The 27,515-nt window shown below is 38.9% G+C and overlaps 1 pseudogene; it reads right to left on the bottom strand.

Annotated features, from left to right (window-relative positions):
- Positions 1–768: 768 nt before the first annotated feature.
- Positions 769–27,515, bottom strand: LOC148762364 (protein NUCLEAR FUSION DEFECTIVE 4-like; annotated as a pseudogene).

Below are 27,515 nucleotides of genomic sequence, written 5' to 3'. Positions count from 1 at the left end.
TAATAATAATGATAAAATCTATACTTTACTTGTCTAAATATAACATTTATGCATGGATGACACTTTCAATTAAAATTCTAACACGTAACATTTAACAACATATAATATTAATATTGTTAATATAACGAGTTTAACTTAAAATTTTAATATTATATAACATTATATTTAAATGTTAATGTTAATATAATATATAATGTATGTAACTTTACATATTAACATTAACGTAACTAACATTTAATAATAACATATATTTATAAATAAGATTATTAATTACGAATAATATATATTGATAAATAAGGAACATCCATTAAGGACCCACAGAAATCCCCCAATCAGGCAATGACACATCTTCGAGATGTGAGAGATGGAAAGGATTCCGATGATGGTCAAAAGCAACTGAAGAAATAAGACCGGCACTACGGTTTCCTAAGTCTTCATTTTTACTTGGTTTTTCTTTTCCGTTTCATTTGGTTACAATATATGATTATAGTATCAGCTCGATTCATGGTAAGGTCATAGATAATATACAACATTTTTATATATATTAACGCTAACATTAAAAAAATATATATTAACATAAAATAGTGAAATTAAATATAAAAAATAATAAACATTTAGTATAAAATAGATAAAGTTATATATTACACACAAATTAACAGGCCTTTTTTTTTTTGAAAGGCTTTTTATTATTATTTGACCTTACGTAAGATGAGTCTTATTGTAGCTGTAGCTCATTTTTTTCTCAAATTAGTTGTTAGTAACTTCTGGCTAGTTGGCTGAGGTGGTTCTTGTGGTGGTTTCAGCATCTGTGGTAGCTTTAGGTTGAACTTGTTTTAAGGTTGAAGCCATGTCTGTTTAGGCAGCCTCTGTTTCTTCCCTGAATTTCTTGCAGATGTCACTTTTGTAAAACTTTTTGGTCCTAAGAACCAAAATACAAAAAACAAGGAATCCAAAGAATGTGGTGGCTGCGATCATAATAGAAGTAATCCTGTAACACTGCCCTCTAGTGCAAGTCAAGGCTTCCCATGGTTTCCTTGTACGACCCAAAGCTTTCATTTGCTTCAAAGCCTCTTTATCATATAAATGACCTGCAACTTTAACATTTAAAATGTAAGTTCTGACTAGACTAGCCACAAAACTAAAATTGTACAATGTGGAGTAGTATTTAAGGCTAAAAATTTCAGAGATGATGGCATATATTAATGGCCATTCTGCTCCAAGGCAGAATCTGATTATAACTAAGGCAAAGTAGAGGGAATTTGGGACTGCAAAGGCAATCAAAAGATGGCCAACACAAGAACAGAGAATCACGAAAGTGAACAGCAATGTCTTAAGCATATTGTATTTTGTCAATAAGTATTCAAAAGCAAAACCAGCCACTACTCATCCAAGGTAATTCCATATGCTCACGAGAGATATGAAAGTGGCTATACTACGTCCTGGGTAGCCCAATGAGTTTCCAAGCTACCCCAAGTTGTCGATAACTGTCAATGCTCCTCAAACACCGCATGTCGTTGCAATGAAGAGTATCAACATGTCAATGCTGAAAAGTGTTTGCAATATAGTGTAGTTTTCACCTCTTTCTGGAGGTTTGAAAATGTTTTCTATCAGGAAATAGCAAGAAGGAAGAAAGCAATAGACGGCTCATTATTTTTGGGAAGAAAATTGTCCAAGGATTTTTTTCATTGAAGAATACCTAAAGAGGTTGTTTATATACAGTGCTTAAAGAGTTAAAACAAAAGCTCATACAAACCAAGGGTTCTAACTTAATGGAAATCTTGTAACACTAAAAAAATAGAAAGAGAATGGGTAAGAGAGAGAAAAAGAGAGTTAGGTAGAAAAGTTTGGCATGGGTGAAGGATTGTGGATGAAAGACCAACGAAGGACCTCTCGGGGTTTGACTAGAAGGATATAAATGGCAAAGAGAAGAAATATCCTTGGAGAGTGGAGAAATGGAGGAAAACATTTTTCACTGTCTTTATTGGAAATCTTCACAAGGATGTTGAGTGGAGACAATTGAAAATCGTGTTTGATGAATTTGGAGTTGTTGTGGACATATTATTGCCAAGAACAAGAAGGGAAACAACTAGAAAGTACATTTTTGTAAGATTCAGGGAAAAGAGATAATTGACAAAAGCGATCTTTCTAGGTCATGGTAAGAAAATCAATGGCTGTAGGATAACAGTAGTGGAGGCAGACAAATCGAAAAACGGGAAGGAACATAGAAAAGGCTTAAAAACAAAGATTGAGAAGACACAGGAAAAGGGTGGTAGTGGTAAAACATTTAAAGAAACTCTTATGCAAAGTCAAAGTAAAGGATAGATGAGTGTAGAGTCAGGAAAGAACAAAGGTAACAAGGTTGTCAATAAAGAGGACGATCTTGAATGGTTAGGTAGAAGTGCAGTATGGCAATTAAGTAAATCATTTAATTATGGATTTATTAAGAGGTCTTTATTCCAAGAAGGCATCGTTGCTCAAGTGAGACCAATGGGAGGATTATTTGTTCTGGTGACCTTTGGTGATAAGGAAGAGATGCTAGAACTGTTGGACGGGTGTATGCACCTTTTTGATCTGTGGTTCCTCTCCTTGGTCCCCTACTATGTGGGATGGGATGAAGAAAACTTAAGGTTTGGGTTAAATTAAAGGAAATCCCCCTGAATGCTTGGCACGAAGAAAGCTTCAAGGCAATTGGAGATGCTTGAGGGACATATATAAAGTCAGACAGGGACACGGAAGAGAAATGGCACCTTAATCAAGCCATGATCCTTGTTGAAGTTAAGTCCCTAAGGAACATTATGGCTTCTATCCATGTGACAGTGAATGAAATGGATTATTTTATGAAAACATCCATTGTTGATGTTGAAAGATGTGATCCCAGATGCAGAGTTGGAAATATAACGGAGGGGGTGTCCGAGTCGAAAATGAGTGAAAAGTGGTTAGAAGAAGGTGATCAAGTCGGATGGGAAGATAAAGATGAAGGTGGGATTCTCGAGGAAAATTTTAAAAGATTAGCTATATGGGAAAAAGCTGATGTGAGATCTCAGAGCAGGTCAGAAAAATTAAGTGATTGGGTGTAGCATAGTGAATATAGTTCTGACAAGCAAAGGTCTATGGAAAAAAGGCTAAAAGAGAGAGGAAAGGACAATATAGAGTGGGAGGGAAACCAATTTTCAAACTCGAGCAAAGATGGATACTCAAGGGGCTCAAGGAACAGATTTACAAGTGACTTTTCTAAATAAGAGCCAAGTCTAAAAAATTATGGGCTTAGTATTATGGGATACGGGGATAGGCCCAGAGATGGATTTAGCCCAAAAAAAAAACAGTGAGTAGGAATAAAGAAGTGAAGGGAGAATGGGTCGAGGATCAAAAAACCTAGTTCAGGAGTTGGATCTTTCCAACAAGTTCAAAGTGTTAAGGGCTGGAGTTTAGGATCTGAAGAAGAAAAGGAAAACCAAGATGACAGAGACCTAGAAATTAAGTGAGGTTACATCTAAAGTAGAGGTGAATATCCATGTCGGTCTTGTAGACACATGAATTTTAAAAATAAAATAAATAAAATAATAAAAAAAATAAAAAAAATAATAAAAAAAAATCGGGATGGCTGGGCGTACGCCCAGCCATCCCGTCGCCGTCCCATCCCCCACCCACTACGCGGGATGGGGGTTTTGGCCACCAACCCCAGGGGTGCCAGAACCCCCCCCTCACCGGGTTGTCCAAAAAATTGGACAACCCGGCTCTTTAAAACCCTGCAAAAAAAAACAAACAACGGTTAGCCACAACACGAAAAAAACCAAAAAATCATCAAGAGCGGTTAGCCACAAAAAGGGGAGAGAAACAACACAAAGGAAAACAGGGAGAAAAGGGTGAGATCCGGGAGAAAACTCAGGCCCGTTTGGGTCGCCGCCGACCGAAGAAAGGGGGTGCCCGATCTGTCGTTCGGAAGAGAGAAAAGAGAGATCTGCCGGCAAGTAGGGAGAGAGAGAGAGAGAGGTCGGCGAGAAGAGAGGGGAAGACGCCGGCGCCGGAAGAGAGAAGAGATTTTTAGAGAGAAGGGAGAGGGTGCCGCCGCTAGAGAGAGAAAGTGAGGGTTGAAAGTGAGGAGAGAAAGAGAGAAAAGGGGGTTAAATACCTAGGTTTAGGGGGGCAAAACGGCATCGTTTCGGAGAGGCAAGCAGAAGCTGAAAGGACCCGGCCAAACGGCGTCGTTTTGAGCGGCTTCGCAGGCGTCAAAACGGTGCGTTTTGAATCTCACCTTGCGGGCTTCCAGAAGCAGGCCTGGCATAGTGGATTTGGGCTCCCACGGACCGCCGGGTTGGGCCGATTGCAGCCCAACAAGGTATAACTTTTTTTACTTGGGTCTAGCCCATTTTAATTTAAATGCATTTATTATTTTTTAGGAACAAATATTTATATTTAATATTAAAAAATAAAAATAAAATAAAATAAATAATAATAATAATAATTCAATATACATATATATATTATATTATATTTTTAGATAAAAAAATAAAAAAATAAAAATAAAAAAATATATAAAATAAAATAAAATAAAATATAATGATAATAAAATGAAATAAAAATAAAAATAAAAAAATAATATAATAAATATTTGAGTATTACCACCAAAAAGGGGCAAAGAGTTGCCTCTTTCGGGTGGATGTTTTTCGGGTACGAAGTTCGAGGCGGATTTTCACCGAAGCGTCGGGATAAATCCGAACTCTAAACTCCAAAACCCATTAAGTCAAATAGTCATTATTAGAAAATAATATATGTAGAAAGATTTTGTTAATTCAAATAAATATTACTAAACAAAGTTAAATTAATCATTTAAAAGTTAATTAATTAATTATTTAGATAAGCTTTGTAAACAAGTAAAAAAATTGACCAACAACAAACATGGATTTAAATAACCAAAAAATAAAGTATATATAAAATAATAAATAATAAAATAATAACCAAAATTTTTTTTAACAATCAATAAACGCGTGCATATAGATACCATCATTTTATACTGTCATTGCATGCCACTCATATTTTGCAAATGGCGCGGGAACCCCGATGATGGGATTTCCCTGAGGAGCTCGTAGAGACGAGTTCTTCCGGGGATATCTCTAGGTGAGGAGAATTTCGAGACTTCACCAAAGCGTTGGGATAGTCTTCGAATAATTTTCCGATAAAAGATTACCGACTCCATCATTTAAAATAAACAAGTCACGACATCATTCTACGCTTGCATCATATGCACACGTAAGACCAAGTGAAAAACTCAGTCTGACAATTCAAAAATTTTTAATTAATAAAATAGGGATTAAACTAAGAAAAGGCTATATTAAGATAACTTAAGATTAAATGGTACCGTTCGTAGAACGGGCGTCGCGGAGGTGCTAATCCTTCTCCGTGCGTAACCGCACTCCCGAACCCGTCTTTAAAAAACGTGGACCAGTTCTCGTTCTTTCGACGGATCTAAAATTAATTTAGGACTTCGTCGATTAAGAATCGGGTTAATAGGTGACCAATCACACCTAGATAAAAAAGATTGGTGGCGACTCCCACACCTTGAGATTTTTAATTTTTTGCCCGCGTCTGGCGGACGGGTTCCCGGACCCGCACGTTACGATAGATGGCGACTCCACTGGGGATTTCGAGAGTCAAGCCATTAATTAATCATAAGTTATCTTAAGCCTTAAATAATTTGTTGTTTTCCCTAGCATTAATTTTGCATATTTTTGTTTAGTGCATTTATTTATTTGTTTGTTATTATTACTTCACTATTTTAATAATTGCGAGAAATTTAGGATAAGGGGAATGTGAAATTATTGATCCAAGGTCGGTATATTCCTTCTCACACACTACACATCTTGCATTCATGCATAAGCCTTCCACCCGGGCTTTATCTTTAATTAGGAGGGAGTTAAGTAGCTACGCTCTCGTGAGGTGATAACCTTCGCATGGGCTAGTGAAGACTCCCACTCAAATCGAACCTAGTCCGTTTGAAGCCTGTAATGGGTGAGGACCGGGGTGCCTTACTAGTCCGTGTGGACGACAGTGAGGAACGATTTGGGAACCTTTAGCTCCATTTTCAACCCAAACTCAGCATGTAGAATGCCGAGAGTCGCCTTTGCTTAGGTAGAGCTTCACCCGTGAGAATATACCTTTTGACTAGGTACACATGAAGGAATTTTCATAATCCCCTAGTTCAAAATCCTTCTCCGCGAATAATAAAGGTATCAGGTTACTAATTACTCTCATTCATCTTTTAAAATTTTTGTTTATAGTGCTAACTTGATTTTCTTTGTCATATGCATATTTGCATCATAATAGGAAAAGTATTTGTCACCTGACAACCATTAACAGAGTAGATCCAATTGCATACATGGAGTCGTCATGGCCATCCTCCAGTTACGATGGAATTTATCAAGTGACTCAGCATATGGCGAGTACCCAACAAAGTGAAGGAGATTGCTTGTCAAAGGATCACTTCTCATCACTACCTGATAGGGTCCACCTTGATCTCAAACAGAACGACTTCACCGATTTGCTCAACATATGGGATAAGTGGGGGGCTACCACTCGAGCAAATTTCGATAGGAAATATGGTCACATTGCTCGACTCCTTAAGGTCCAGGTAGATGAACAGTTGTTGAAGGCCATTGTGCAATTTTGGGATCCGTCGTATAGATGCTTTGTGTTCAATAAGGTGGATATGGTCCCCACGATCGAAGAATACTCGGCTCTCCTGCAAATCGATCTCGATAATCCGGACAAGATATATTGGAGAGGGCAGAAGACCGGACACAGGCGAAAGTTAGCCAAGATGATGGGTATTACTTCGGCGGAAGTTGATCAGAACCTAAGGAAAAAAGGGGACAATGAATGTATCCCGTGGAGTTTTCTACGTGGTTATATCATGAAGCAACGAGACACCGAGCAAGGACAGCTTGTGATGGCCTTGGCAATTTATGGGCTAGTGATCTTCCCCAAAGTTTTGGGACATATAGAAGTCGAAATTATAGACTTCTTCGAGCAAGTCGTCAACAAGGCCAATCCTTCGCCTTCTATTCTAGCGGAAACTCTCAGATCACTGAATTACTGTCGAAGAAAAGGTGAGGGACGATTTGTGGGATGTGCACAGCTTCTTTCCATCTGGATAGTGAGTCACTTTGAATGCAAGGTCGATAAGTTCAGAAAGCCATTTCATCCGCAAACCGCCCCTATCAGAGAATTTTGTGAGAGTGAATGGCCAGAAAATAGGACTAAGGAGCAATGGATCTCTAGATTTCGGGAACTCATGAGTGTGGAAGTGACATGGAGAGCTCCGTGGATGCCGCATCACCCGGTCTTGTACAAATGTGGAAACGAACCTTGGGTACCGTTAATGGGGCCATGGGGAGCCATCAGTTACGCCCCAATTATGGTGAGAAGACAATTTGGGTCAGAACAGTTTGTACCGATGACACACCGACTTAATACTTTAGAGTTTGCTTATGGAGAGCCGGGTTTTCTGAAAAGGATCGAGGAAATTACGCAAGCTTGGAAGAAAACTAGCCGAGTTGATCAAGGGAGGTACACCGATGAAGTGACTACCGGATATCAGATATGGCATGACCAACGAGTTAAGGACGTGGTATATCCGAAAGAAGATGCACTACGTGGCCCAGTTGATCCAGAACCACGAGACGCTTTGCTCGAAAGTGAGTTGGCTCGAAAGAAGTCCGAAGCTGAAAATGCCAGTTGGAAGCAACGGTATGAAGACCTCCAAAAAGAGTGTGAGAAAATGAAAAGAGAAGTAAGTGAGCAAAGAAAGAAAGTCCGGAAAATGGAAGGGAAGTATGAAGGCCTGAATGATAAGTTTTCTGCCACAACCAGCGAACTTCAAAGGGAAATACAGGTGAGAGAAAATCGAGGCAATGAACTTCAAACGCACAATGATGGGTTAAGAAGACAAGTGCGATTCCAACAAGAGTCCATCCAATTACTAAGACAGGAGTATGAAGAGCTCGAAGGGGTCATGACGACTTATCAACAGGAATATGAGCGCCTCAAGCAACAGAGCACCAGAATCCAAGAATGGGGTGAATCGTACAGACAAGCTTATACAGAGAAGTACAACCAGATGGATTACTTGGTTTGGCAAATGAGGGAGGTGGCTTACAAGGCGAAAAGCATGGCTTGGAAGACGGATATATTAAGAAGCCAGATATTTCCAGTTGGAAAACAAGAGCAACAGTTGATCAAGTATTTAGATGAGGTGTATAGCCATTATAATAAGATTGGCGAATATTTCTAGATGGCCTTTGAGTTGTAATCTAAGACAAATATCTTATGCAATGGATGACTTTTGTTGTTGGGTGTCATGTGATGAATACTTTTAGTACATAATCATTCATACATGCATAAATCATCATTTCATGGCAATAAATATTTTCATTTAAAAATAATGGGTTCACTCATGCATCAAATATGCATCTAATTCATGTTTATGATCAATAATAAGGTTCCAAAATAGCTCGACCACCTAAGCCAAGTGATCAACGTGTTCATAATACGCGTCAACGAGCAAGGATCATGGAAGAAGAACAAAGAGAGCGAATGGACAGAATGGAAAGAGCTCAGGAAGAAATGAGAGAACAGTTAGCAAAGATGATGGAATTAATGATGAGTCTCAGTAAAGGAAAAAGAGCGATCGAAGAGCCAGCTCCGTCAGAAAACCCACCAGCACAAGACAGTGGAAACCAAAGGGAAGATCCACCCTATCCCCCAGGGTTCACTCCACCACATGCTCAAACCTTTCAAAGGGTCCACCCTCAAGTGATCCCACCAGTCTATTACAATGCACCACCCCCGCTAGGCCATCAACCGATTCAGGGGCAATTTGGGCCATATTCTGGGATAAATCCTGCTGAACCAATAAATGTCCCAGATTTAGACGATCCGAAGGAGCAAGAAAAACTACGAAAGGACTCGTCACAAATAGGGGAAAATGAAAAAGACCAGAAAAAGTATGAGCTGTTGGAAGAACGTCTTCGTGCTATCGAGGGAGTTGATAGGTTTGGTACCATGGACGCAACCGAGCTATGCTTAGTGCCGGATGTATTGATCCCTGCCAAGTTCAAGGTTCCGGAATTTGAGAAATACGACGGAACAAAATGTCCCATGGCACATATTACTATGTATTGTCGGAAGATGGCGGCACAGTCTCACGATGATAAATTACTGATCCATTTTTTCCAAGACAGCTTGACTGGGTTAGCTGCTCGGTGGTACGTACAGCTAGATCGAAACCGTATTAAGACTTGGAAAGACTTAGCAAGAGCCTTCATAGCCCAATACAAGCATGTGGCTGAATTAGCCCCTGATCGTTTGTCATTACAAACTATGGAGAAGAAGCAAAGCGAGAACTTCAAGGAATATGCCCAAAGGTGGAGAGATACAGCAGCGCAAGTTCAGCCACCTCTCACTGATAAGGAGATGACTGTTTTATTCATAAATACCCTCCGAGCTCCATTCTATGAGCGCTTGATCGGCAATGCCACGAAAAACTTTACAGATTTGGTCTTATCGGGAGAAATAATAGAAGGAGCTATAAAAAGCGAAAAAATTGAAGGGCATGAAGTTGCCAGCTCAAAGAAAGGGAGTACGCCCAAGAAGAAAGAAGGGGATGTGCAAGCAGTCGCTCACGACAGCCAACAAGCCCACAACTTTAACCCATATTACCCGTACCCTCCATACCAACCCTTTTATCCGCACATAGGCAATATCACACAAAATCCATATGTGTACCAACCCGTCCCGCAACCAACATTTCAAACCAATGTCCTTCCACAAACTCCACCACCAAGACCGGTAGCTTCAACCAATAATCCTGGCCATGGTCAAAGAGGACCTAAAACCACCCCAGAAAGACCAAAGTTTGATCCTATTCCAGTCCCTTACACTACATTACTGCCACAACTCATAGAAAATCGACTCCTTGCTCGAACCCCTTTAGAACCACTTCGACCACCCTTCCCGAAATGGTATGACCCGAATGCCCATTGTGATTACCATTTTGGAATTCAAGGGCACTCAACCGAGAATTGCACTGTTTTAAAACATAAGGTCCAAGCGCTCATTAAGGCAGGGCTTTTAAATTTTGCCAAAAAAGACAGTTCGAGTGTTGATGGGAACCCGTTACCTAATCATGGAAGACCGACTGTGAATGCCATACATGAAGGGATGATTCGAAGGGTAAAAAAGGGTATTGATGAGATTCAAACGCCGATGGATAAAGTGTTTGAGGCGTTGTCCAAGATAAATGTCATCACTCCAGAACCCATCGACACAAAGGAATTGGGGCATGATCTCGCTTATTCTTGCAAATTTCATATGGGGGCAATTGGGCATTCCATTCAAAATTGTGATGGCTTTCGCCGTAAGTTGCAAGAATTGATGGACTCATCGATAATTGAGTTTTATGAAGGAGCTGAAGAGAATTTGGTCGGAACCATAAATGGAGACACCCCAGCTGAAGTGGCATCAAGTTCATTCGGGGCAAACAAACCTAAACCTCTCACCATCTTCTATGAAGAAAACAGAAGCCCGATGAATGATACGTCCCCAACTATGATCCGAAATGGTATCACCATCGAAGTCCCCAGCCCATTCCCTTACAAGAGCGATAAGGCTGTCCCATGGAATTATGAGTGCAATATTTTGGGCACAGCTTCATCCACCCCCCAAGCATCTTTTGAAGACCTAACTGGTGTGGGGGGTATAACGCGAAGCGGGCGATGTTATTCCCCTGAGGTAGCAGAAAGAGTTGGAAAAGGGAAACCATCACAGGGAGAGGGAGGCCTAAAGAAAGCAGATACCTTTGCCAAGGACCAAGTTGACGAATCCGTAATTGCCCCGAACAATGAGGTCAAAAATCTTGTCACCGAGAAAGAAGCGGGAGAATTTCTCAAGTTTATCAAACACAGTGAATACAGTGTGGTAGAACAATTAACCAAGATGCCCGCTCGCATCTCGTTGTTGTCTTTACTGTTGAATTCGGAAGCACACAGGAACGCACTGCTCAAAGTCTTGAACCAAGCTTATGTGGCACAAGATATATCAGTAGAAAAGTTAGACCACATCGTGGGGAACATTACAGTGGGAAACTTCATTGCCTTTAATGATGAAGAAATACCATCGGGTGGTCGAGGTGGTAACAAAGCGCTGCACATCACCATCAAATGCAAGGACCATGCCGTACCTAGGGTTTTGGTCGATAATGGTTCCGCTTTAAATGTCATGCCTCGCTCTACTTTAACCAAGTTGCCAGTAGATGTGTCGTATATGAGAACCAGTCGAATGGTTGTAAGGGCTTTCGACGGGACCACAAGGGAGGTGGTAGGAGACATTGAACTACCAATAAAAATTGGCCCTTGCATTTTTGAGGTCCAATTTCAAGTCATGGACATTGCCCCGTCATACAATTGCTTGTTATGGCGTCCATGGATTCATATGGCTGGAGCCATACCATCTTCCCTTCATCAAAAGGTTAAATTCATAGCTGAAGGCCAACTGATAAGTGTATGTGCGGAGGAAGACATACTGGCTATTCAACCATCATCTGCTCCCTATGTAGAGGCAACAGAAGAAGTCCCAGAATGCTCTTTCAGATCTTTTGAATTTGTTAATGCTACTTATGTGGGGGAAAGGAAAGTGATACCAACCCCTCGTTTATCAGTAGCCACTAAAATGGGAGTTAAGCAGACTGTGGGTAAAGGATGCCGTGCTGGTTTGGGGTTAGGAAAGAATTTACAAGGAATTAACCGTCCTCTGGCTCCAATGAAGAACGAAGAAAGGTTTGGTTTGGGGTACAAGCCTACCAAAGAAGAGAGAAGGAAACTGACAGCTCAAAAGAAGATTAAAAGGATGGCTCAACTTGAGGGAAAAGAAGAAGAATTCGGGGAACGGACAATCCCACACCTATACGAGACTTTTCGCTCTGCAGGTTTCATTCATCCCGAAGCGCCACCAAAGGTCAATCAGGTTCTACGGATATTTGATGAGCTATCAATCCATATGATCAGAGATGAAGAACCTGATGGGAAGATCCCTATGGTGTATCCAGTACTACCAGGAGAGGAGCTAAGCAATTGGACAGCCACGGAACTGCCCATCATCTTTAAGTCTTCCAAAATGTAATGAACAATTTATCTAAATGCCTATGCCCAAGGGTGCTAAGATTAATTTCCTGTTTAAGTAGGGCTTTCTGTTACCTTCATCATTTGAATAAATGACAATGCATAATGTGTTTCATAATTCATCAATCTTTTTGCATATTTCATTTCATCTATTCTTTTAGCCAATAAATACTTGCCCATACACCCCTCCCACTTTACCTGTTTGCAGGTCTTTAAATAATGAACACGAAGACAATCTAGACAACGATTTGAATATCGATTTTGAGATAATTCCGAACATTGATGAATTGAAAAATGAAGAGGAGGTGGATGACTACAACTTACCCCCTGATTTGTCGAGAATGTTGGAACAGGAAGAAAAGGAGATTTTACCTCATCAGGAACTCACGGAAATGATTAACCTCGGAAATGGGGAAGATAAGAAAGAGGTTAAGGTTGGCACCTCGCTGTCATCCGATGAACGGCAAAAGCTGGAAGAATTGCTCCATGAATATGTGGACGTGTTTGCTTGGTCATATCAGGACATGCCAGGTCTTAATACTGACATGGTTGTTCACAAGTTACCTTTGAAACCAGATTGCAAACCTATTAAGCAGAAGTTGAGAAGGATGAAGCCAGAGATGTTGCTGAAGATTAAAGAGGAAGTAAAAAGGCAATTCGATGCTGGATTTTTGGAGGTGGCTAAGTACCCTGAATGGGTAGCTAATATAGTTCCAGTTCCTAAGAAGGATGGAAAAGTTCGAATGTGCGTCGACTATAGGGATTTGAACAGAGCGAGTCCGAAGGATAGCTTCCCTTTGCCACATATTGATACTCTTGTGGACAACACGGCAAAACATGCTTTGTTCTCTTTCATGGATGGCTTTTCTGGTTACAATCAGATTAAGATGGCACCCGAAGATATGGAAAAAACAACGTTCGTGACCATGTGGGGAACATTTTGTTACAAAGTAATGCCATTTGGATTGAAGAATGCAGGCGCCACTTACCAAAGGGCAATGGTAGCTTTGTTCCACGATATGATGCATAAAGAGATAGAGGTATACGTGGATGACATGATTGCAAAATCTCATACAGAAAGGGATCATACTGTCAATCTCAAGAAACTGTTCGAGAGATTGCGGAAGTTCCAGCTCAAGTTGAATCCGGCAAAATGCACTTTCGGTGTAACCTCTGGGAAATTGTTGGGGTTCATAGTCAGTGAAAAAGGAATTGAAGTGGACCCGGATAAAATACGAGCTATTCAAGAGCTACCACCTCCCAAAACGCAAAAAGAAGTGAGAGGATTTTTAGGGAGGCTGAATTACATTGCTCGATTTATATCCCAGCTCACCTGCAAATGTGATCCAATCTTCAAGCTGCTTCGGAAACGAGACCCAGGAGAATGGAATGAAGAATGTCAAATAGCCTTTGATAAAATCAAAGAATATCTCACAAATCCACCGGTGTTGATGCCACCGACGGTCGAAAAACCTCTCATTCTGTATTTGACTGTGAACAGGAATTCTATGGGATGTGTATTGGGACAACATGATGAAACTGGGATGAAAGAACGAGCCGTATATTACTTGAGCAAGAAATTCATGGAGTATGAGTCCAAATATTCTGCGCTCGAAAAGATGTGTTGTGCACTAGCATGGACCGCTCAGAGGCTCCGGCAGTATATGTTGTATCACACAACATGGTTGGTGGCGAAATTAGATCCCATCAAGTACATTTTTGAAAAACCCTGCCTGTCCGGAAGAATAGCTCGATGGCAAGTGCTATTGTCTGAGTATGACATTGTGTATGTGTCCCAAAAATCAATCAAAGGGAGCGCCATCGCCGATTTCCTTGCAGATCGAGCTAATAAGGATTATGAATCTGTAAGTTTCGATTTTCCAGATGAAGATTTGATGGCCGTCTTGCATATAGAAGAGGTTAGTCCCAATGAACTTAATCCATGGAAGGTGTATTTTGATGGAGCATCCAATGCTTTGGGGCACGGAATTGGGGCAGTGTTGATTTCTCCAAACGGAAAGTACTATCCAGCCACGACGAGATTGAATTTCAATTGTACCAACAATATGGCGGAGTATGAGGCGTTGGTAATGGGATTACAAGCAGCAATTGAGATGAAGGTTGACGCGATAGATGTTTACGGAGATTCGGCTTTAGTGATATGTCAAATGAAAGGTGAATGGGAAACTAGAGACCCTAAACTAGTTCCATATAAAAAGCTGGTTACAGAATTAAGCAAACAATTCAAAGAAATCAGCTTCAACCATTTACCTCGAGAAGAGAATCAGATTGCTGATGCTTTGGCCACCCTCGCAGCGATGTTCAAAATAAAAGAGGCGGCCGATGTACGCCCTTTTGATTTAGAAGTTCGTGAAGTCTCCGCACACTGCCTAAATGTTGAAGAAGAGGTTGATGGTAGGCCGTGGTATCATGATATCAGGCAATACATCAAGTACCAGGCATATCCTGAGAATGTCACCGATAATGACAAGCGAACTCTTCGAAGATTAGCAATGGGTTTCTTCCTTAACGGAGAAGTGCTCTACAAAAGGAGTCGAGACCAAGTACTCTTGAGATGTGTGGATGTTGCGGAAGCCAACAAAATAATGAAAGAAGTCCATGAAGGAACTTGTGGAGCTCATGCTAATGGACATATGTTGGCTAGACAAATTATGAGAGCTGGTTATTATTGGTTGACATTGGAATCAGACTGCATAAACTTTTCTCGAAAATGCCACAAGTGTCAAGTATACGCTGATAGGATCCATGCTCCACCAGCCCCATTGCATGTTTTCACAGCACCTTGGCCATTTTCAATGTAGGGAATGGATGTGATTAGACTTATTACGCCAAAAGCCTCTAATGGACATCGATTCATATTGGTGGCCATCGATTATTTCACGAAATGGGTAGAAGCAGCTTCCTATGCCAATGTGACACAAAAGGTGGTGTGCAAGTTCATCCAAAAGGAGATCATATGTCGGTATGGGCTTCCAGAAAGGATCATTACGGATAATGCAAGCAATTTGAATGGTGCGATGGTGAAGGATGTTTGCACTAAATTCAAGATCAAGCATCATAACTCGACAACTTACCGTCCGAAGATGAACGGAGCGGTAGAGGCAGCCAACAAAAACATCAAGAAGATTGTCGAAAAGATGACTGAAGTTTATAAAGACTGGCATGAGAAACTTCCGTTTGCCCTACATGCATATCGAACTTCTGTGCGTACCTCAACCGGGGCAACTCCGTACTCATTAGTATACGGTGCAGAAGCAGTCCTACCTGTTGAAGTAGAAATCCCATCATTGAGGGTGTTGATGGAAGCGGAATTGGAAGATGCTGAGTGGGTCCGCTCCCGCTACGAACAGTTGAATCTGATTGAGGAGAAAAGGCTGGCGGCTCTTTGTCACGGTCAGATGTACCAACGAAGGATGATACGAGCATACGAGAAAAAAGTTCATCCCAGGCAGTTCCGAGAAGGAGAGTTGGTTCTCAAGAGAATACTCCCTAATCAAACTGATTTTCGGGGAAAATGGATGCCGAATTGGGAAAGGCCATGCGTGGTAAAGAAGGCTTTTTCAGGAGGAGCTTTGATTTTGGCTGACATGGATGGGGGAGATCTGCCTAATCCAATAAATGCGGATGCGGTGAAGAAGTACTATGCCTAAGAAAAAAAAAAAAAAAAAAAAAAAAAAAAAACGGAAGGGGTTCGTGCTGAAAACCCGAAAAGGGCGGCTCGTACCTAAAGGAGGGGGTTCGTGCTGAAAACCCGAAAAGGGCAGCTCGTACCTAAGGGAGGAGGCTCATGTCGAAAACCCGAAAAAGGGCGGCTTGAGGCCGAAAAACAAGAAGATAGAAGGGAATTTGAGGATGTCGGCCTAAATACACCATGGATGGAGCTCCGCAATTTCACAAAGAAGGGGAAGCTAAGGAATCTGCAACCTACAGATTTGATCAAAGCATCAATCAAGGACAATTCTTGAAATCGAATATCAGATTGTTTTCTCTTAGTGGTCTGGGTGTTCATTATTTAAAAGATCTAATGTCTGCCTTGTAAATTCTGTTTACCTTGAACTATTTGATTCCTCATATATGAAGTTTTTCTTCACCTCTTTATTTCAACTCTTTCGTTATTTACCATCCCATGATTCACATAATGATTGTCATGGAAATGAATGATGATTGGTAAAAGAAATAAACTAATTAAGCAAGAAATTACACTCACTGTTCAGCAAAAGACTTAAGGATGAAAAAAGAATGGTAGAGCCCTGAACCTAAGGCAAAGTCAAATGTCAAAGGAGAGGGTACTTAAGGGAAAGTCTGGAGTTACCTGAATTCTACAGAAGGAAAGAAAACAGGCAAATAAGATCGAAAGTTGCAGTGAAAAATCGAACGAAGCAAGAAGGTCTTGGAACCTTAATCATAAACATGAAAAAACATTCTATCATGTCAATCATGCATACATGCCTAGCCATGCACTCGACAAGAATCAAAATTAATTCATGTCCCAAGCGTCGAAAGTAGAAAGTCACTCGACCTAAAGGGTTGAGATTGTAAAACTTCAATGGAAAGATTTGAGTCTTTTCATTTCATGTTATTCCAATTAAGTTAGCATTAAAGGAATTTCAATTTTTAGATCGAACCTGTTGTGAGATAGGTCGAGCCTAGATTAAGTCTAGAAATTTTTAATTTTGTTTAAATCGAACCTGTTGTGAGATAGGTCGAGCCTAGATTAAGTCTAGAAATTTTAATTTTCTTTAAATCGAACCTGTTGCGAGATAGGTCGAGCCTAGATTAAGTCTAGGAACTTCAATTGTTTAAATCAAACCTGTTGTGAGATGGGTCAAGCCTAGATTAAGTCTAGAAATTTTAATTTTGTTTAAATCGAACCTGTTGTGAGATAGGTCGAGCCTAGATTAAGTCTAAGAATTTTAATTTTGTTAAATCGAACCTGCTGTGAGATGGGTCGAGCCTAGATTAAGTCTAGGAATTTTAATTTTGTTCAAATCGAACCTGTTGTGAGATAGGTCGAGCCAAGATTAAGTCTAAGAATTTTAAATTGAATTTGTCCTAACATGGGTCAAGCCCAGATCAAGTCTAGAAATTTCGTTTTTGTTTAAAATCGAACTTATTTTGAGATAAGTCGATTCTAGATCGATTTGATTAAACCAACTGGCTTCAAGATAAGCCAAATGTGGTGTCTACGTCTTTGCACTATCCTTGATTCTCAAGAATGCGCAAAGAGGGGCAACTGTAGACACATGAATTTTAAAAATAAAATAAATAAAATAATAAAAATAATAATAATAAAAAAATCGGGATGGCTGGGCGTACGCCCAGCCATCCCGTCGCCGTCCCATCCCCCACCCACTACGCGGGATGGGGGTTCTGGCCACCAACCCCAGGGGTGCCAGAACCCCCCCCTCACCGGGTTGTCCAAAAAATTGGACAACCCGGCTCTTTAAAACCCTGCAAAAAAAAACAAACAACGGTTAGCCACAACACGAAAAAAACCAAAAAATCATCAAGAGCGGTTAGCCACAAAAAGGGGAGAGAAACAACACAAAGGAAAACAGGGAGAAAAGGGTGAGATCCGGGAGAAAACTCAGGCCCGTTTGGGTCGCCGCCGACCGAAGAAAGGGGGTGCCCGATCTGTCGTTCGAAAGAGAGAAAAGAGAGATCTGCCGGCAAGTAGGGAGAGAGAGAGAGAGAGGTCGGCGAGAAGAGAGGGGAAGACGCCGGCGCCGGAAGAGAGAAGAGATTTTTAGAGAGAAGGGAGAGGGTGCCGCCGCTAGAGAGAGAAAGTGAGGGTTGAAAGTGAGGAGAGAAAGAGAGAAAAGGGGGTTAAATACCTAGGTTTAGGGGGGCAAAACGGCGTCGTTTCGGAGAGGCAAGCAGAAGCTGAAAGGACCCGGCCAAACGGCGTCGTTTTGAGCGGCTTCGCAGGCGTCAAAACGGTGCGTTTTGAATCTCACCTTGCGGGCTTCCAGAAGCAGGCCTGGCATAGTGGATTTGGGCTCCCACGGACCGCCGGGTTGGGCCGATTGCAGCCCAACAAGGTATAACTTTTTTTACTTGGGTCTAGCCCATTTTAATTTAAATGCATTTATTATTTTTTAAGAACAAATATTTATATTTAATATTAAAAAATAAAAATAAAATAAAATAAATAATAATAATAATAATTCAATATACATATATATATTATATTATATTTTTAGATAAAAAAATAAAAAAATAAAAATAAAAAAATATATAAAATAAAATAAAATAAAATATAATGATAATAAAATGAAATAAAAATAAAAATAAAAAAATAATATAATAAATATTTGAGTATTACCACCAAAAAGGGGCAAAGAGTTGCCTCTTTCGGGTGGATGTTTTTCGGGTACGAAGTTCGAGGCGGATTTTCACCGAAGCGTCGGGATAAATCCGAACTCTAAACTCCAAAACCCATTAAGTCAAATAGTCATTATTAGAAAATAATATATGTAGAAAGATTTTGTTAATTCAAATAAATATTACTAAACAAAGTTAAATTAATCATTTAAAAGTTAATTAATTAATTATTTAGATAAGCTTTGTAAACAAGTAAAAAAATTGACCAACAACAAACATGGATTTAAATAACCAAAAAATAAAGTATATATAAAATAATAAATAATAAAATAATAACCAAAATTTTTTTTAACAATCAATAAACGCGTGCATATAGATACCATCATTTTATACTGTCATTGCATGCCACTCATATTTTGCAAATGGCGCGGGAACCCCGATGATGGGATTTCCCCGAGGAGCTCGTAGAGACGAGTTCTTCCGGGGATATCTCTAGGTGAGGAGAATTTCGAGACTTCACCAAAGCGTTGGGATAGTCTTCGAATAATTTTCCGATAAAAGATTACCGACTCCATCATTTAAAATAAACAAGTCACGACATCATTCTACGCTTGCATCATATGCACACGTAAGACCAAGTGAAAAACTCAGTCTGACAATTCAAAAATTTTTAATTAATAAAATAGGGATTAAACTAAGAAAAGGCTATATTAAGATAACTTAAGATTAAATGGTACCGTTCGTAGAACGGGCGTCGCGGAGGTGCTAATCCTTCTCCGTGCGTAACCGCACTCCCGAACCCGTCTTTAAAAAACGTGAACCAGTTCTCGTTCTTTCGACGGACCTAAAATTAATTTAGGACTTCGTCGATTAAGAACCGGGTTAATAGGTGACCAATCACACCTAGATAAAAAAGATTGGTGGCGACTCCCACACCTTGAGATTTTTAATTTTTTGCCCGCGTCTGGCGGACGGGTTCCCGGACCCTCACGTTACGATAGGTCTAAGATAGAAACCAAGAAGAAGCTCAACGGAGATTGATGAGGTTGAAGGAAGACTCAGGAAGGTGAAGAGTCAAAAGGTCAACAGTAAAAGGAAGCAAAGTGGAAGAATTCCAAGTGACAATAGTGCTACATAGAGCATGTCATACCAGGTAGGTGGATAAGGTAAAGGCAAGGTAAAAGCATAGGCTGGGTTATACTGTGTGCCAGAAAGAAAAAGTATGGATAGTGAAAGAGAAGTTGACAATAGTGGGGATGGAGTAGGAAATGAAATAGATGAGTCTGAGGTAACTGTTTCAGAGTTAGGTAAGGGGTGTCATCGAGGAAGAAAACAAAAAAACGGTCAAGAGAAAACGACCAAAAGATAGAGTCAAAGGAAAAATCTTAGAAAGGAAAGTGAGAATAGAAATTTAGACGAAGGTATGGGATAGTCAATTAATTGTGAGCAAAGTGAAGAAGAAGCAAAAAATTACACAGGACAAGGGTTGATCAGAAGAAGACAACGAACCATAAAAATGGATAGAAATATCATGGTTAACAAGAATGATTAAATGGAAAGAGATGATGAGGAAGAGGGCTCGGATAGTGACACTAATAATGATAGTAATAAAATAAGCAAAGAGATTCGAAGAACTTGGGATGATAGTAAAATATTGGGAATGCAATTTAAAAAGAGTAGAGAAAAAGTGATCAAGGCCTTCACAGAGATAGAGGCAATGGAAAATAGGAAGTGGAATGATAGATGTTGAATTGCAAGGCAAGAGCCAAGTAAGTGTGTTTTTGCTTTGTCATGTTATTTATCTCTTAGAATGTTAGAAGATTGGGGAAAAATGAGAAGAAAAGGGCAATGAGGAGACTAGTGAGTAAAAATAGACCGGATATGCTTTTTATTCAAGAAACTAAGTTAAAAGAAGAAAGTAGAGACATTTATGAGCGATTATGGGGAAAAGATAAAATCTGTGGGAAGTCTGCTCTTGCTGAAGGTAGATTAGGGGGTCTGATTTGTATTTGGCGAGAGGAGTTCTTTGAGGTTGTAGAGGCTCAATGCAATAAAAATTATATTGCACTTATTGGTAAAGTTAGAAGGTTGGACAGAGCATGTGGTTTTATGAATGTGTATGCACCAAATGATGAACAAGCTAGAAAAAGATTGTGGGATGAACTAACAGAGTTTATTAATGGGAAAGATGTCATTTGGTGCTTAGGTGAAGACTTTAATACGGTCAAGAATGAGTTTGAAAAAACAAGTAGGGGGGATATGAGAATATCAACTTTGGTATTCAAGGAATTCATTGATAATTTAGCTCTTGTTGATTTGCCTTTGCATGGAGACAAGTACATTTAGTGTGGGTTTCGAGAAGGGTGGGTGTTCAGTCGATTGGATCAATTTTTACTGGATGTTGAATGGCTGGATCATGTGCAAGGTTTTGTTCAGGAATGTCTCTCCAATTCCCTCTCGGATCATAACCCTGTGGTATTGAAAACTAGTAGGGTGGAATGAGGGCCAAACCATTCAAGATTTTCAACTATTGGATGGAGGAGAAGGGTTTCAAGGATTTAGTCGTCAATGTATGAGGAAGGAATCAGCAAGGTTTGAGAGGGTTTGAAGGAATTTGGGACAAACTAAGAGAATTAAAGGGTCATATCAAGCAGTGGAGATTTAACGAGTTAGAAAATACACAGCAGTATATTTAGAGGTTAGAAGAAGAGATAAGAATGATTCAAACTCAAGGGCAAGAAAATGTGGGTGACCAGAAGTTGTGTGAAGTGTTGGTGGAAAAAAAAAACTAAATTATGGGCAAATTATCTAAAAGAATAGATGGAATGGTTGCAAAAATCAAGAGTGAAATGGGTAAACGATGGAGATCGGAATACTAGAAACTTCCATGCGATGGCTTCGGCTAGAAGAAGGATCAATTACATTGAGAAAATTCAAACTAAGAGCAGGATGAAAAAAAAAGTATAAGAAATAAGGTGATGGCTCACTTCCAAAATTTATATCAAGAAAAACTGGATCTTAGGTTAAGGGATGTTGATTGGCAGTTTAGTAGACTGGAAAAAGATTCGATTATAGCGTTGAAAAAACAATTTGAGGAGGAAGAAGTATGGACAACAATACAAGGGTGTGACGTGAATAAAGCGTCGAGTCCGAACGGTTTTAATTTTGATTTTTTAAGCTTCATTGGAATGTGGTTAAAGATGACATTATGTCCTTTATGAGGGAGTTTCACGACAAAGAAATTTTAGGGAGGGGGTTAATACCTCATTTATTACTTTGGTTCCTAAAGTTCAGAATCCATCCACTCTTGGAGAATTCAGACTTATTAGTTTGGTGGGTAGCCTGTATAAAATTGCTTTAAAGATTTTGACAAATCGATTGAGGAATGTTATTGGGGAAGTGGTAGGAAAAAATCAGTGTGCCTTCATTAGAGGGAGACAGTTGATATATTGTGCTTTAATTGCAAATGAGGTAGTTGATTGGATAAGGAAAAGGAGTGTAGGTGGGGTGATTCTCAAAATAGACTTTGAAAAAGTGTACGACAATGTATGTTGGGAGTTTATGGAGTTGATTATGCGAAAAATGGGATTTATGGAAAAATGGATTGAATGGGTGAGGGAGTGTAGCATCACGGCTAGAGTATCTGTTTTAGTTAATGGATCACCTACGGGACAATTTGGTATGGAAAAGGGGCTAAGACAAGGATGTCCTTTGTTTCCATTCTTGTTTAACATTGTGGTTGAAGCTATGAGTAGAATGATAAAGAAAGCAGAAATTTTGAGATTGTGCAAAGGAGTTGAGATAGGAAATAATGGGTTCATAATTTCTCATTTACAATATGCAGATGATACTATTTTCTTTTGTGATCCTAACTTAGAGAATCTCAGAGAACTAAGGAGAATGTTGAGATGCTTTCAAGGTGAGTCGGGATTGAAAATTAATTTTCATAAAAGTCAATTGATCGAAATTGGGGTAGAGCAAGAAAGGGTTGCAAGATGGGCAAGGAGAATTATCTGTCAAGTTGGGAAAATCCTTGTTACTTACCTTGGGTTACCTTTGGGGGCGAATCACAACTCTTCTAAACTTTAGGGGCCAGTGTTGGATAGAGTGAAGGCAAAACTGGCTGGATGGAAAGCTAAGATGCTTTCTTCAGGGGAGAGAGTCACCTTATTGAGATTTGTTTTAGCCAATCTTCCTATTTTTTATATGTTGATGTTCCAAATTCCCGTTCAAGTGAAGAATGAACTGGAAATAGTACAAAAGAGATTTCTATGGGAGGGTAAGGAGGGTAAAAAGCAAATTCATTATGTTCGATGGGATCAAGTGTGCAATTGCAAGGAGTGTGGAGGAATTGGTATGATCGATTAGGAAGTGAAAAATCAAGCTCTACTTAATAAATGGTTATGGAGGTATGAGAGAGAGAATAACGGTTTATGGAGAGAGGTTCCAGTTGAGAAAACTAGAAACGATCCTTCGGATCTCATGCCAAACACGAGTGTTAATAGAAAAGTGTCTACTTTGTGGAAAAGAATTATTAGTCCTTTTTCCCCTTCTAACAAGTATTTTTTGCAGGTCCAGTCAAATTTCAGTTTCATTACAGGCAACGGTGAGAATTTACGATTTTGGCAGGATGATTGGCTTGAAGGAGTCACTCTTGCAATTTCCTTCCCAAGGTTATTTGCATTAGCCGAGAATACGTATGGTAAGGTTGCTAAATTTTGAAATTGGGTGGATGGGTTTTGGGAGTGGAAAGTGGAGACTAAGATACAATTATTTGACTTAGAGATTGATCAGCCGGCGCAACTGCAAGGTATGCTCCAAGAACAGCAGGTTAGCAAGGATTTCAAAGATGAGTTGATTTGGAAAAGGGAGCCTAGTGGAAAATACACATATAAATCTTTTTGTAAGTATGCTTTATCTTCCATGGAGATTATGGAGGGGATTTGGAAATCTGTGTGGGCGAAATTAGCCCCCTTGAGAGTAGAGGTTTTTGTGTGGCAAATGTTTTTGGGTAAGATAGGGGTGAAGGAAGAGTTAGTCAAAAGAGGGATTCAATTGAATAGTATTTTGCTTTGTGTCTTATGTAATTTGGGTCGAGAAACGTGTAACCATTTTTTTGTTGAATGTATGGAGACGTGGAAAATATGGATGGGTTGATGTAAGAGTTGGGGTGTTATGTGGACCTCTCCAAGAACGAATAAAGACTTTTTTGAAGCATGGAATAGGTTCCATCTTGGGGACTTTGATAACAGAATATGGAAGATGGCTTACTTTGTTATAGTTTGGTCGATTTGGAAATTTAGGAATGAATGCAAGTTTAATGGTAAAGAATGGGACGCTGAACAATTTCTCGAATTGGTCAAGGTTAGGGTGGCAGCTTGAGCCTATGCCAAATGGCCAAGGGACTTTTCGTTTATGTTAGATATCTACAGACAGCCTCCAATTCAAAGTTTGCATGGAAAATCAATGCTGGGGAGGAAACAAATTAAGTGGGAAATGCCGAAACCAAGCCAAATGAAATTCAACATGGATGGAGCAGCGAGAGGAAGCTCGGGTCCAATTGGAATTGGAGGCATTCTCAAATATTCGAATGGTGTGGTGAAAGTGACATTCTCTAAGCCAATAAGATTAGCTGACGCTAACCTTGTGGAGATCTTAGCTGTAAGAGAAGCGTTTGTGATATTCTCTACTTCTAGGTGGAAAAATGACTATTCATTATGCATTGAAAGTGATTCAAGCAATGCGGTTAAATGGACTAAGCAACCAGACACAGCTCCGTGGAAAATGAGGAAGTGGTTGATCCAAATGGAAAGGATGAAAGAGGAATTAAATGGCTGGACGATTAGACACATCATGCGAGAAACGAATGAAAGAGTTGATAATCTGGCTAAGCAAGGTGTGCAACTTCAGTCTGATATTATTCAAATATTTTAATTTGTTTGGTTCTAGTTAGTGTTGATTTTTGTGGATTCCGGATGAGAACTTGCAGTAAGAAGTAATGTTATAGGTGTGGAAAGTTCCATATTATTGTCCCCTTTATTTAGTTTAATGTGTCTTCAATTTTGCGCTTTGTTGATTTGGTTCAAGAAGGTTTTGAATGGATTTTCAAATGTATAGAATTTTGAGATTAAGATGTTAAGGAATACTGGTTGAGGCTCAAAGAATGTGCATTGAGTTGGGGGTTTTTTCTTTTGATTTTTGTTGTAAGTGTGGGGAAGTCTTGTGAGGGAGTAGTGGAGTTTCCAGTTTGGGTTTGCTTCCACTACTCTTGGGTTTCGATTTTGTTGCTGTTTATACCCCTGTTAGGAATGTTTCATTCTTGGTAGTTATGAAAGTTCAACTATGCTTTTCAAAAAAAAAAAGTTAAAACAAAAAAAAAGCATCTACTAATTACAACGATTAACTAACATAACAGAAATTTAAAACTTATTAGCTAAAACGCAACGTTTCATTTTATTTCAAGGTTTTCTTCTTGCTTTCTTCAAAAACGGTGCATACAGCTCTGTTCTTTCATTCCCAAATTCCCTATTTCTTTTTTCTGCTTGAGTCTTCTTCAATGTACCATAGGGTTCTTCACCATTGTTTCAAGCTTATTCAATGTTATGTAGTCTAATATTTTCCATGCAAGCAACATGATTCTAATCAGGAACTTTTGGATCTCCAACAAGTTATGGCTACAGTGACTTTACTGTCACTGTTTGTGGTGCTAATTCAACAACTGCTGGATTTTCTGTTACTACTTTCATTTAAGAAACATCATCTAAGGCTTGTTTCTTTCTTCTCCAAATTTTGAAGTCCTCTCTGATAACGACAGTTAGTGGGAAAAACAGTAATATAGTAACAACAGAAGCACTTCCTACATACTCAATGCTATTAAAACTTAGCCTATTTTGTATGATAATTAAGACCATAAGGAAACCAGCAAGGGCAAGAGAAATAAAAAGGATATTATAGAAAACTCTGAGTTCGTTCTTGTGGCGAGCAATCTTTATAATCTGAATCGTCGGAAGAAAGACAAAGGAAACAGCAGCAGGAAGCCATGCAATCAACAAGATAAAAAATATTGAGTTGTCTCCATAGAAAGCATGGTATAATTGTGTCAGGATTACGCCACTCATACCAACATAAGACTTCAGCAAGCCTAAAACACTTCCCTTGCTTTCAGGGAAGTTTTTGACACAAGTGACAAGAGCCTTGGTGTTGGCAAAGGCATGTGAATTTGCACCTGAGCAGATGTATACGCACATTTACCACACATGGGGTTTGGCAGTGCGACCGGTGATAGCAAGCCATATAATAAATAGCCAAAGAAATTGATGATTGACCCAATCAAAAGAACCATCGACGGCGGTGTTACCAGGCGGAGCTAGCCAATTTTTATTGGGGAGGCCAAAGATGAAAAAGGTATAAAGATTAAAATATTTTAAATCTAATATGTTGAACTTAAGAAATAATCAAAAGATTCATAATATACAATACTTTTATATAACATGTAAATCAAAAGAAATAAGAAAAAAAATATTTATTGTAGTTTTATAAGTATCAGATTTTACTTGAAAAGCATCCATTTCTTCAAAATTGAGTTTAGGACGTCTTAATTCATATTACTCTTTTTCATTATTTGAATTATTGAGGTTTGACTGTTCATGTGTAGGAAAATTATTCAGAACTTACTCATACTTTAATCAAACTATTTTTTTTTTTTTCAAAGTGTTTTTATTCAACCTCTAATTGACCAAAGACTTCTAAACCACTCGAAAACTTATAATGGCTGCTCAAAGAGAACAAAAACACCCAACAACAAAAAAAAGGACAAGCACATCAAACTACTAATATAAAAAAACCTAAGAATAGATCCTAGTCAATGTGTAAACAACATCCAATATTCTTATTTTATTTTTATTTAAATTTAAAATATTAAATATAAAATTATAATGTATAAAACATAAATAATTAAATACGATATATACAATTTTATATAATGGTTAAATATATAAATAGTTAAATAATATAAATAAAAAGAAGAAGATAAAAGAAACATTTACCTTCTCTTAATTTTACACAATGATAGTGAGTGGTTTCTATCATTTTTTATCCAATCTCATAAGCTCATAAATGTCTTTTAAGAAATAAAATGTATTTTAATTGTGAGTTATAGAGAAAAGATCAAAGAAAAATAAAAAGAGAAAAAGAAAGAGGGAGAAAGAGACGTAAATAAACTTAAATTAAGGTAAAGTTAAATAAGGTTTATGAAGTCATTTTATTATTTTTAATTTATATTAATATTAAAATAAAATATTATTTTGAGAAAACCATGAAAAATATATAGTAAATAAATAATTTCATAAATTTTAAAAGGGTCCATTAAAAAAATATAATAAATAAAAACTTCTAAAAATTTTAAAGAGACCATTAATATATATATATATATATATATATAATAAAAATTTAAAAAATTAGCGCCCCACCACCCCCACTTCCCGTCCCCCCCTCCTAGTTACATTACCCTCTGCCCCTTACCACGTTGATGGGCCCTGATAGGACCCCAACGTTTGCACCCAAGTCCTTGGAAAAGCTTAGCAGATTGAGAGTAGTTTGATCATTCCCATAGATGTTTTAATAACATTTGAATATAGACCAAACATATATGCTGCACCAGACACGGACATGATAAGCAGTGAAGCAAAGACCATGAACCAACGTCCAATAATCAGGTTCAACCCGTAGCGCTGCATCTCTCTCCAGCCACAACCACCGCCACTGACATGATCTGCCACCATCATCTTTTTTTTTTTGTCTTGTTTTCACGTTTTGCTAACGATTTCGCACTGCTAAAACACAGTTTAGGCAGGGTAGCTACTAGTTTGGAAGATTAGAAAAGCACATATTTATGGCTTTTTTATGAGGTTAAGGCGATTTAAACTTTAGAGGATAATAAATTTCACGTAGGATAGCAGAGTTGACTAACAATACTGTGGCTAAGAATGGAGGGTGCCGTTT

The sequence above is a fragment of the Theobroma cacao genome, chromosome 5 (genome assembly GCF_053813885.1).
Source record: "Theobroma cacao isolate CCN51 chromosome 5, ASM5381388v1, whole genome shotgun sequence".
In the NCBI taxonomy this organism is placed as follows: Eukaryota; Viridiplantae; Streptophyta; class Magnoliopsida; order Malvales; family Malvaceae; genus Theobroma; species Theobroma cacao.
The sequence above is the reverse complement of the archived record's forward strand: the minus strand, read 5'-3'. Positions and strand labels throughout refer to the sequence as shown.